The following is a 12,341-nucleotide window of genomic DNA, read 5'->3' as shown; positions in this document are numbered from 1 at the left end:
AAGCTGCTTTTCACTGGGCCGGCCTCCCCGCTCGCATTGAAATGGAGCACAGGGGAGTATACGTCGAGAGAAAGAAATCAAAGCGCGTAAATAGCCACATCGGGTATTATCCCCAGCACGGACCGCGGTATCCAGAGAGCCATCTGTAGAGAGACAGACACTTCGCATTAACGCGGGGCCCCGCCGCCGTGTGACACGAATCCGAACGAAACTCGGGGTGGGAAACGCCGCCCGAGACCTCCCGGCGGGATAAAGCCCATTGTGTCCACCGGGACGCGCGGACCCGGCGACTCCCGCCCGCCCGGGCACCGACCTGGCGCTTCCAGCTGGGGATGCGGCGGCAGGCGGCCTCCCCGCCGCTCCCGCCAACGGCCGTCCCAGGCCGGGCCGAGTTGAGCCAAGCCGGGCCGGGAGGCGGGGGAGGGGGCAGCGCCCGGCCCTTCCTGCCGGCCTGGGGAGCCTGGGCCCGGGCCGGACCCACAGCACGCACCGCGGCACAGCGGGGCGGAGGGGCCCTTGCTCCCCGGCAGGGGGAAAGCCGCAAGTTTCGGCCCCAAGCTGGGGCTTCCCCGTGGCGGCGCCTGTGCGCCGGGGCCGCCGGGGCACCTCGCCCCAAACTTTCCAAGCCAGCCTACCTGGGGGCGGGGGTCCCGCCAGCTCCTTCCCCTCAGCGCTGCCGGCCGCCCAGCGGCCGCGCACACCACGCCATCATTATCCGCCGCCAGCCGCCCTCCTTCCTTCCCTCACTCCCGCCCCGCGCTCCTCACTCCACCTTCCTCCCGCCCGCCCCTCAGCGGTGCCGCTCCAAACCGCCGCCCGCCCGCCCCGCTCTCACGCTGCATCGGCGCCCTCCGCCGCGCTGTGTCTCGGGCCCGCCCGCGCGCGCTCCCTCGCTCGCACACAAAGAGAGGGAGCGGCGGACGCGCCCTGGCTGCGGTCGGCGTGAGGGAACAGAGGGGCTGGGGGCGGCGAGGGAAGCGCCTCCCGCGCTGGGATATACCACGGCGTAGCGACATGCGGGTTTCGGGTGATACCATGTCGGGGAGGCGGCGCTGCCCGGTCACTTCTGGCGGGTCCCTCACCGGTGCTGAGGCCGGGTGAAGCGCCGCAGCTGTGACTGGCACGGCAGCAGGAGCTGAGGCAGCCCTAGCGCCGGGCTGCTGGCGGCGGGGAGCTGCGCGCTATTTTTACAGCCCGCAGGGCAGCGCGGGTCGCGGCAGCTGCCGTGGCCGAGGCTCTGGCAGTCGGAAGTAACAACAGCGCCAAACAGGCCTTTTTCTACCCTCTTCCTTTAAAGAATGCTGTTGTTCTTAACCCCTCCAGAACAGGTAGGTACCAAACCCAAGCGGAGGCACATGGCCCGAGCCAATGCCTCGGCCTGGGAGGCACTAGGCTGGTGGTACGCCGACATGCCCGCGCAGGCCGATGGGGCGAGCCTGCCGCGTTTCCTCGCACGCTCCCTGGGCTCCCCGAGACTGCGGAAACGACGCCCGTCATCGGTGGCCTCAGGCAGTGATAACTGCTGTTTTGCAAGCACTGTTGCGTATATCCAGGTCTTTCCCTAGTCCAAGTAAAAGCACTGGCGTCAACCTACTTTTGGGTTAAAGGCAGAATTCGGGTGACCGCCTGGTTTCTAGTATAGATGCTTCCACAGGGCATATGTAAAACCCACACAAAGTCATTAGGAGAGCACTGGTAGTTGCCAATTGTTTGGCAACTGTCATTACCAAGTTGTGTAACAAATATTTATAAGTCTAAGTGCTCTTTGAAAACAATTGTTTCATCCTTCATTACTCAAATAAATGGTGAAATATGTACCTTCTCTTAAACATCCCAGGTGACTTTGGCTTAACTGGGAATCACAGTGCCCAGAATATTTCACAGCCTGATTCAACATCTACAGTACAGTTTCAAATTGGCCTTAATCAAGATTTTGCAATATAAATGTTATTATTGATATATTTCTGTAATGTATCAAGGGCAAAATTGTTGAGACATTGTTCTGTGTTTTCATATACCACAGGGACAATGGCATTTCACCAAGACTTGTCACTACAAGTCTTAGGCATACTTGGAAACACCATTTTGAATAAAATGTAATACAGAGAGTCACTGTAAAAGCAACAAATGTTACTTTGAGAATACGTAGGTCTTATCTACAACAAGTAGAGGTTATCTTTTTCCCACATGCTCCCAAGTGTTGGTAATCGGGTTGAAATTGCGGGACTTAATCACCACCTTTCAATAAATAGGGCCGCAAGAGAATACCAAGTAAATGTAGGGTTGATCAGCAGCTTGAACACTGGGCAGAGAACATTCTGCATGCTGCTTGGGGAGCTTGGCAGTATGTAGGAGGCTGTTCAAAGAAAACAAAGGCACAGCTCTGGAACAACGTAATAACAAAGCCCAAAGCTGCTCTAAATAATGCCCAGGGAAGTCAGAGGCCTTTGTGCTGGCTACAAGAGGCTGGAGCAGGAAGATACTCTGATGTTCTCCCATGCTTGGGAAAGCAGGAATTGTAATTACAGTTCCTGAAAACAGATTAAATTGCATCAAAGGACTGTTATTTCCTTACAATTTCCCATCCTCACTAGGAAAACATAGTGGTTATTTTGGCTAGCAGTGCTGCTTGGGAAGGACAATATTTATCAGGGTCAAATGATGTCTAGTGAGGAAAGACTCTGAACTGTATTCTAAGTGAACTGATATGAAAGAAATAATAGAATTGTTTACAGAAGCAATGATTTTAAGGACCAGCAGAGTTCAAGATAAAGACCTTTGGAATTTGAGCAAGAAGTCTGGGAAGGTGATGTAGTTTATGATTTCATCATAGTGAATAACTGCAATAAAACCTGGGAAGAGTAGCTTATGTATTCAGTCTGTGATGGTTTCCTTGGAAGATGGTGAAACAACGGTGAGTAAGTGAATGGTTTGCACTGAGCAAGAAGCAACCATGTTTTGTCATCTAAGCTTGTTAAAAACTAGGAGTTTCAAGGGGGACCTTGGCAGCTCAAAATCTTTTTTGGGGAAGAAGGAGTGTTGCTGTATATGAACTCATGAATCTAATGAAGACAGGCAAAGAGGAAAGTGTTTCAAAGGAAAAGAAAATTGAGGGCACTTCTGCAAGCCCAGTTTTTCAAACTGCCATGGAGGCACCGTGTTTATTTCAGTATTAATTCTGATTACAGAGGCAATATATGTGCAAAATGAATCAATTTCTGGGGTCATTAGAGCATCTTCTGAATGGAGCAGGGTTCCTGTGACTACTCTTGTCCCACCTTAGCTGTTTGAAAATCCCTCTCCTGTTGCACACATGTGACTGAGCTTGTGGTTTTGGGGCAATGTTGACATTGAGGAACATCATACATTCCCTATGAGTATATAAAAAGAGTGTCTAAAAAGAACTGAGCTAGAAGTATGCTCAGGAGGTCTGGATGAAAGTGACATTCTGTTACTGGTATGAAATTATCTTGTGAGAAAGACCCAATAAATATCTAAAAAGGTGAGCTTAGATAAACTGTCATTGCTTAACATGGCTTATATTATTTTGGCTTGTAAGGGCAGCCATCCTTTTAGCCTTTAGATAAATGATTAATGTAGCTAAAATGGGGCATGTATTTAAATGGTCTGGTTTAATATTGATACTGTTGGATTCAGTTGCTGCTGTTCAATCAGGATGATTGTAAGAAACCATTAAGTACATGTTCTACAGCAAACAAGTTTGAAACTGGTATCATCACCCCATTAACATACTTTAATCAATGCATAAAAATTTTGCTCCTGAGCCTTTTTAGAAACCAAAAAGCTTGAGCAGGCAATTTGGGTAGGGCTGGATGGTAAATTCCCTCTCTGCATCACTGCATTACTGATTCCTACAACTGACTGGGTGGAAAACAGCCGAGGAGTAAGTGCCTCCCAAGGCAGAGAGAGCTCAACAGCTCCTTTAGCAGTTCGGTATTGTTACAGCCAGTGATCAGCTAAACTGAAGAAACCTGCGTAAGACAAAGCCATGTGCCCAGCCTTCAGCGCAAAGCTTAATTCCCCAAACTTTTACTCTTTAAAAGTTTTCTGCTTTATCCACAGTTTAGTTTTATCTTGTAATTTAATTGCAGGCTCACCAAAGTTTTATTTAATCTGTTTAACATTTTAAGTAGAACAAGTCAGTGGTGTTTTTTAATACTTTTGCAAAAAGGCAGGAAGAGAGGGAATAATTAAGCATTCAGAGTTCCATGACTATTTCTGTATATTTTTAAAGTTATATTTTAAGAAAATATTTTTCTATCATTTAGGAGTAATTAAAATGTTCTGGAAATATTTCAGTCATACTCAATATAGTTCAAACAGCAATTCTGAATCTGAAATAGAGCACCTTCTATAAGTTTGGTTGGCAATTTTGTGATATTTATCATTAGAATTAAGAAAGCAATCTGTAATTTTAGAAGACTGTACTTACGTTAGACACAAAACTGAAATGGTAAAGTAGCATTTAAAACTCATTACTTTGTAGCACTTCACAAAAATAAAACAGAACTAAATTGTATTTAATGGTCAAGAACATTTGATCAATGAAGGAGAAGCAGAAAGTTTCAGAGCGGATGAGGAGACAAATCATTTCATAAAGGCAGTGCGACAATGACTGTGGACAGATATGAACAAAAATCTGCAAGAAAAGACTCAGTCTAAATATGTTCAAAGCCATGAAGGATGTTTCCAAAGCTTAAGGGCTGGACCAGCCAGGCTGCCATACGGTACCGTGTGAAATAAGGATGTAAAGATATCCTAGAATAAAGCGGCAAATGAAAACCAGACCACCACTAGTGTAGGACTTACAGTATGTAATGGTAAACTAAGGCAGATTTTGGAATGGGGTTCCCCTAACAGCTTGCATTTTGTGTAGAACAGTACACTTGCACAGCAGGACCTTAAAGACTACAAGTACTGTGGGTGAAGAAATGCTCTAAATACATGAGCTAATTAAATTTGATTCAGTTCTATTCAAATTGTGCTGGATAATGGGGCAATTATCTATTGCACGCCAGCAGTGCCACAGAGAAAGCTTGAGACATCACTGTGTCTGTCTTTGCCATTGCAGATGATGTTCAATGTTTATTTTCATTTCTAAAAGTGGAGCCACAGTGTTTTGGGTATGTTAGTGCCTGCTCCAGGTTTTGCTTCTCTTTCCTCAAATTGCTCCCAGGCACATTCAAGAAGCAGATGGTAAAATACAGTAGTTCAAGTTGAAATGGCCAACAGTAGCACTGTAATTCTGCAGCTTTATTTTTGGTTTCTTCCACTATTGCCACCTCAGAGGCTACTCCGTTCTTTCATTCCATAGTCAGCTAAGCTAAGTTTTAAAGAAAAAGCTCTCTGAACAGAGCTGTCCTTACTAGAGGATGATGTATTTTATATGCCTAATGTGAAATACATATCTTATAACTAGCACTTTGATGATGAAAAAAAAATACCATTAGCACAAAACTTAACAAGGTTTATATTTAGTATAAGTAAAAAAACTATACTATTACCAGCAAACTTTAGTTAGAAAACTATCATACTGAGCAGTGCTATTAACAAGGTTTCAAGCCTCTAGGCTCAAGCCCTCATCTTGGCTGGTTCTCTCTCATTGCAGCAATATTTATGCCACAATAAACTTTAAACTGTGGGATATGAAGTGGAATTTTAGAAACAGAAGCAGCTCCAGCAAAGGAGGGCTGCCCTCTGTCATTCCCAAACATGTCTACCATGAAAAGCTCATGGGAGGGGCCGTTGTGGTGAATAACACATCAGTGTCCATCTTGCAGGATTAACTTTTATATAACAGTATTTTCTTTGCTGCTTTTTCACTACAAGATAGGTTCTTCAAGGATAGGGCTGTCTGCAGAAGGGTCAGTTTAATTAATGACTAGTTCTATTACTTCTACAGCCCACCCAGGATGCTGTTCACCAGAAATGCTCTGATTTAATATCCTGACCACGTATTCTGGCCACAGAACCACAAATGTTAAATGAAGGTTGGTGGAACATCACTAAAACCTGCACTGAGCACAGCTGGCTTGCCATCACACGTTCCTGATGGTCTTTGAAAACTGAGAAGTGTTCCTTACATTACAGCTCCAAGATATGCTGGGCATAAAATTAGAAGAATCTCTTAAGTCTCCAGAATCTCAAGGTAAGCCTTAAGGTAAAACATTGGCAACTGAATGTCAGAGTTGCATTAAAAGAAGAAAGTCTTTATTCCCAGGAAGGCTGAACAGAGGACACTTGAGACTTTCCTAATCTTAAAAGCCCCATTTCTGAAGTGGCCAAACCATGAAAGCCACTTGCCACACTGGCAAATTAACAAAAGAAAAAGAACAGGGGAGGATAGAAATTACCATGTTGTAGAATTGTGTGGGACAGTGGTTCAAGACCATGCTGGGTGTCTCAAGCACAATAAGCAGATGTTGTGACAAGGATGCCTTAATGACAGCATCGCACCAAAACCTGTTGGAACTGAAAAGTCCATCACTCCATTTTTCAGCCTGATAACTGGAGCACTGTTGACACAGCTTTAAAGGATTTTAGAAAGTGAAGTTTGTGGCTATTGTTGATTGTACTGATTTCCAGTGCAAGAACACTTAAGCTGTCATACTGTCTCTGTGTGTCTCTGAGTGTCTCCTACTTTGCAAGGACTTTTGAAAACTGGCCAACTGGTTTGATCAGATTTGACACAGGCTGGGAGTTCTCAACAATAATTGTGTTCCTTCCAGTTCTGTAAAAATAGGCAGCTTGAGAGAGAGAGAGGAGGAAGAAAAACCTTGCAAGACAAGGGAGAGGTTACAGCAAGATATCACCCCTTAAGAGCCACTAGAGAATTCCGTGTAAGCCACACAAGACTAAAACCTGAAGAATGTATGAGTCACAAGGAAAGTCTTATTTTGAAGCTGCATCTCTTTCAAAACCAAAGTCAGTCAACGAAGAGACACATTGGGAGGGTAACTGGCTTCTAATTCTGAAGTTCACAGTGCAATTTCTTACTCTGATGTGCTAGTTTCTGTCTGGCCAAGCAGTTTTATACAAAACTCAAAGTGTTTCTGTACAAGAAAAGTGAATTCTCTGATCTGAATTATAGTCAGGAACACTATGAAAATCATGTGAAATAAATCCTGTCTACACACAGTAATGATCACTTTTTAAATAACTCAACATACATCTCTGTTGTTTCACAGCACTATTTGAAATGCCCTGTTAAAATACCTATATCACAGTTACACCTGTGTATACTTAACACACTTATGAATTTCTGAGTTATGAGATAACATTTGAAATTAAGTCTGAATAAGGTCTTTTAATAAAAACTATAGTTATATATATAAGCAAAGAGACAAGTATATAGAGATTAAGGGTTAGATTACAGTATAAATCTAAACCATTGCAGTTTGAAAACAAATAAGAAGCATTCTAACTATATATCTTTTATACTGAAGTAATAGTTATGTTAGAAAAAGCAAATAGAATGATCTTACACATAGGTGAGCTATTTCCATCAATTATCAATAATTTCAAATAAATAAGGCAGTATTTTTAAATTCTGTCAGTCCAAGTGTTGCTTGACATCACCTAGGTTTGGAATATATATACACATATACACATATAAATAACTCAGTGTTACAAACCCAGAAAATATGAAAGAAATTGAGCTTCAAAATTCAGGGTTTTTTTAAAAATAGATAAGTATGAATGATAATTGAGTCAAAATAAAAACAAAAGGAGGAGCTAAAACAGGACATAGAATTCAGGTATCTAATATAAATTACACAAAAAAGAGAGAGAGTAATTTTAATCTGGTACCTATCAGGACAATTTCCATGAAGATTTCTTGTAACATTATAGGAAGTGTGCATTTTGCAAGCCTTATGTAGGCAGAAAGTAAGAATCAATCCCTGACAACTCAAAGTATCAGCAGTTAATGTTGAAAATGTGAGGGAATGGCATTAAAAAGGCATTTTATGCAAATACTAAATTCACATCAACATTTTCAGAGAAATAATAATTATTTTGCAAATCTCTGAATCTAAAATAGCTTTAAGGGTAAGAATAAGACAAAAAGTTTGACTTTCCAAATAAAAGCATTCCTTTTTTATTTTGAAAATAAAATTCTCATTTTAAAGCATTTTAGATGACCAAATAACTATAAAGTGAAACATTTAGGCTAAAGAAAATATTTTGCATTAATAGAAACTGATTTTAGTTCTTTAGAAAAATAAAAACCCCTGCATTTTACTTGAACTGAACCTTCTTTCCTCTCCTCCTTTTTATTTTAGCTTTTGAATCCAATAATACATTATCCAGATGTGTCAAGAAATAGCAAACTTATGACTGAAGTCTTTCCTACCATAAGTCCTAAAGCAAGTAAAAAAAAAGAAACCTGAATTCACCAAATCCAAGCAAACAAGTGATCTCTCAGAAACAATCATCAAGTTTTGTGCTACTCTAAGATGACTGAAATAATAGTGCCTGGTGCATAGAAGGCATTAGCTCCATATGCACTAGAGAAAGACCTGCCAACTGCCTGTGCAAGAACCTGATCTAATTTAAAAATTGCTATCAGATATTTGCCTTCAAGTATCACTTTAAAAATAGCTTTAAGAACGTCATTAGCCACTGGTGGATTGTCACTGTTTCAGCAACTACTACTAAAGGATTCACTTTGACAGTACATTGAACCAATTAGACATACTTAAGATGCTTATCAGTACTCTCTGGGAGGATAATCAAAGTGTCTGTTCCTTTTATTGGGAGGCTGAAGTTTCTGATTTCATAGGAGTTGAAACCAGACTGGCTGATTTCTGAGGCATCACAGCTGGAGCTATTTCAGATTTTGCTTCCTAGGTTTTCTGACTGCAAAGCTGCCAGCTTGTTTTGCACTTCTTATTTTTGGATCAGAAGGATGAGAGGCTATTCACAGTAACTTGTTAATGTAGGAAGTATCATTGAGAGGTGACTACTAAACTGAGTACTAAACAACTACATGTGCTTTAGAAACAAACTGTTATCACTCCTGTAATCATTTGTAGTGTCATTCTTACAGCAAAAGTCAATGAGTAGGTACCCATACAAGTACTGTGAAGTAACTGAAAAACCACATTCCCTCTGAAATTAATGTGCTTTTGATGAGGGCTTGAACCACAACAGGTTCACAAGGCTCACCCCACATATTCAGTTGGTGTATCTTTGCCTCCTAGCCAGCACTCAGGCAGTGGTTTATCATCACTGTGATATCATCTATAGTACCGAGCTGGCAAATCCACAGCTTTCCGCTGGCCCTCAGAGAGCAGGTCTCAGATTCACAGCACAGGAAGCAAAACTGGGTGACTCTCAAGTATGGCTATGCTGAATCACAGGAAATCAAAGAGAGCTTCACTTTCATTATAGACTTTCTCCACACTGAGGTTTAAACCTCTAATAGCAGAGTTACAGGCTGAGCCTGAAAAGTTGTACTTTAATCTGGTCGAAACAACTGCAGTTTAGGTTACAGAAAAGCTGATTACAGCAACTTAGTTTAAACATGAGAATAAAACCACAGAGCTGCTCACATGGATGTCTTATGGGGTGAGTAGATGAGCAGAGCAAAACATCACAAGACATAACAGAAAGGACAGTAGAATCAAGAGAATATTTGCCTTGGGGCACAATCTAGCTCTGAGAGATTTATTGTACCTATAGCTCTAGGTGTATGTTCACATACTAAACACCAGAGAGTTGGAGATCTTAGCCTTGTGGTAAAGCCTGCTGGCAAAGTAAATTATGCTCTGTTTGTAATCACATCTTTCCAAACACTGGTATCCTAATGAGACTTTGAAAGCATCTGTCTACACATTAACACCTACCAGCAAAAAGCAAGTCCTTGTATGCTGGTAATGTGGCCCATTTCCAGGTCACACATCAACCTGGTGTGCCTTTGGAAAGCCCGGTTTGGAGGCATGGATGTGCACTGGATGATTTTGGCTGTGAACCTTTCCACCAAGTTATTCCCCAGTGCTCAGGCTCACATTCCAAACCACTGAGCATTTTCAAGCAGCTGCCCATTTCTTAGTGTCAGTAATAGTCAGAAAATATTTCTTGCTTCCTAGCTCCTAAGTTTCTTCCCAAAATTACTTCTGAGATGCAGACTAGCCAACATTCAGCTCTGTAGTAATAAAAGCTCAATAACTTGTCTACTTGTACTTTACTTGTTTGAGAAACAGGAGGGCTTTTTTCCTGACGCAAAATGCTCCCCAGTACAGCCTAAAATTAAATTTTTCAAATAATAAAACTTATGCAGGGTAATTTCTGGGTTGTTCTACTCCCATTGGTCATTTTTCTCTGTTGTAAGAGTTTTGCACGGAAGAACCTAACTACCCATATTTTCAGGAAAAATAAATTATTAGTACCATATACATAGCAAAGCCCTTGAAAACTATTGCAAAAATAGAATTGTTCAAGCATATATGAAATATGCAAAAGGCATGTGATGTGGAAAAGAAGTTGAAATGGAAATATGCCATGCCCTAATAAAATAAACTAAAATTATTTACTTAACATTCAATTCACATTAGACTTTACAAATGTTCAGAACATGAGCAAGTTAACTCTACTAGAATTAGACTGCAGATTTGGACTCACCATGGAGTAGTGCTCTGTGTGCCACAAAGACTTGATTTACATTTCACAAACCAAGGCAGAAGTGTTGTGCTGGTTACGTTTGGTGTTTTCCTTCACACCCATCTCCGGTGATGGGAATGAGCATGGCTCTGCCAACACTGGAACCACACTCACAGACATTAGGGAGAAGTTTGACCCTTCCTTTGGTATAGAGAATTTTAGAAAAAGTACATGATGGGAGTGCAAGAGTGAAGTATTCCCTTTAAACTTGTTTGATTGCTATCATAGAGAGATCTAAAGCTTTTATCAGATGTCACTCAGTGAGAACTACATACCTTGTCCATTGGTCTCCTTAGCTTATTACTAGACAGTAAAAGCTTATAAAAAGTTGGCATTGTGCTGCGTCACAAAGTTTCTATTTCAATGCAGACTTATGTAGCCTGCCTATATGAAAAAGAGGAATTAGGAATTCTTTGAGACATCTCCTCTTAAAATAAGATACTTGGAAAAAAAATAAATACCCATTTGTCATAATGATGTCCGCGTGAAAAACCTGTAATTGATCACAGCTATGGAGTTTGCTACATTTTCTGCACATTGTAATCTGCCCACTAACCTCACCTCTCTGTGGGTTGCTTCTCATGCTTCAAGCTCTGAGCTAGGCACAAGGACAAAAACAATCAGAAAACATTTTTCTTCTTACTTTGAAACTAATTTGAGACACAAAATAAGAAATTCCAGTTCAGAATGATCTGAGTTTTTGGATGATTAACTGCTAAGAAAAACTTCAATCATCAAAAGAAAAAGAAATTACCTTCTTCCTATGGCAGTTATTTCTATCCATGATTTTACTACGTAAGGGAAAAAGAGTTCTGGAAAATATCCTTGCAAGGAAAGCACTTAGACACAGACTAGATTTAAAATCAATAGGTATATCTGGCTTGTTGTTGCTGGGTTTATGGACTATGGAGCAGATTCATGGTTTGTGTAGATAATAAGTCTGAAAATTTATTCCACCCTCTGTTTTACCCAGCAGATGCAGCCATCAAAGTGGCCTCATCACATCTCAATGGAAACTATCATTCTATGCAACATACTTAAATTTATTGTGTAAATTTATTATATACCACATAGCTTCATTGTTTACCTTCACCTAATTCTGTATTTTATCCTATTTTGGAGACTTCTTTCTGTTATGTAGTCATGTCATTAGCTTGTCTAGACCACAATGTGAGGTCACCATCATACTATCTGTTAAACTTGCCTGGGTGAGTATGTCTGCAACTCAGTTCAGCTCAAATATTATTAGAACATTCTCAAAAATGAGGGTAAGTCGTATATCCCAAGCATACTACAGGTAATAGCTATACTATTACAGGTAATACAGCTAGTGTTTTGTTGTAGTTCTATTATAGAAGTCCTTAGAAGACATGTCAAGCTAATTTTGGAATATTTTCATCTGAATATCAGAATTCACATTAAAATTAGCATATTTGAGTGCCATGGAATTACTGAATTAGAAGTACTGGTACAAACGTGAAAAAAAAAGCCTGAGAACAGATATCAGGAAAAGAGCTAAACATTGATATTTTGACTGACACCAAGAAAGACCTTGCACATACCAGACCATGACCTGCAGTCAGATGCTGGGGAAGGGAAGGCACCACTTGGTATGTTTTAAAGATACCAGTGTGGCTTCTCCATATATGGCTCCAGTG

At 41.4% G+C, this 12,341-nt stretch overlaps 1 long non-coding RNA gene across 1 annotated transcript; it reads left to right on the top strand.

Moving 5' to 3' along the window:
- Positions 1 to 889: 889 nt before the first annotated feature.
- LOC115947099 (uncharacterized) lies at positions 890 to 10,195 on the top strand. Its single transcript, XR_004081060.2, has 3 exons — positions 890 to 1,328; positions 5,924 to 6,169; positions 8,304 to 10,195. It is a non-coding gene; the product is annotated as an uncharacterized lncRNA (long non-coding RNA).
- Positions 10,196 to 12,341: the final 2,146 nt, after the last annotated feature.

This window comes from Melopsittacus undulatus, chromosome 8, assembly GCF_012275295.1.
Source record: "Melopsittacus undulatus isolate bMelUnd1 chromosome 8, bMelUnd1.mat.Z, whole genome shotgun sequence".
NCBI lineage: Eukaryota > Metazoa > Chordata > Aves > Psittaciformes > Psittaculidae > Melopsittacus > Melopsittacus undulatus.
Note: the sequence above shows the minus strand (reverse complement) of the source record. Positions and strands in the feature narration are given on the sequence as shown.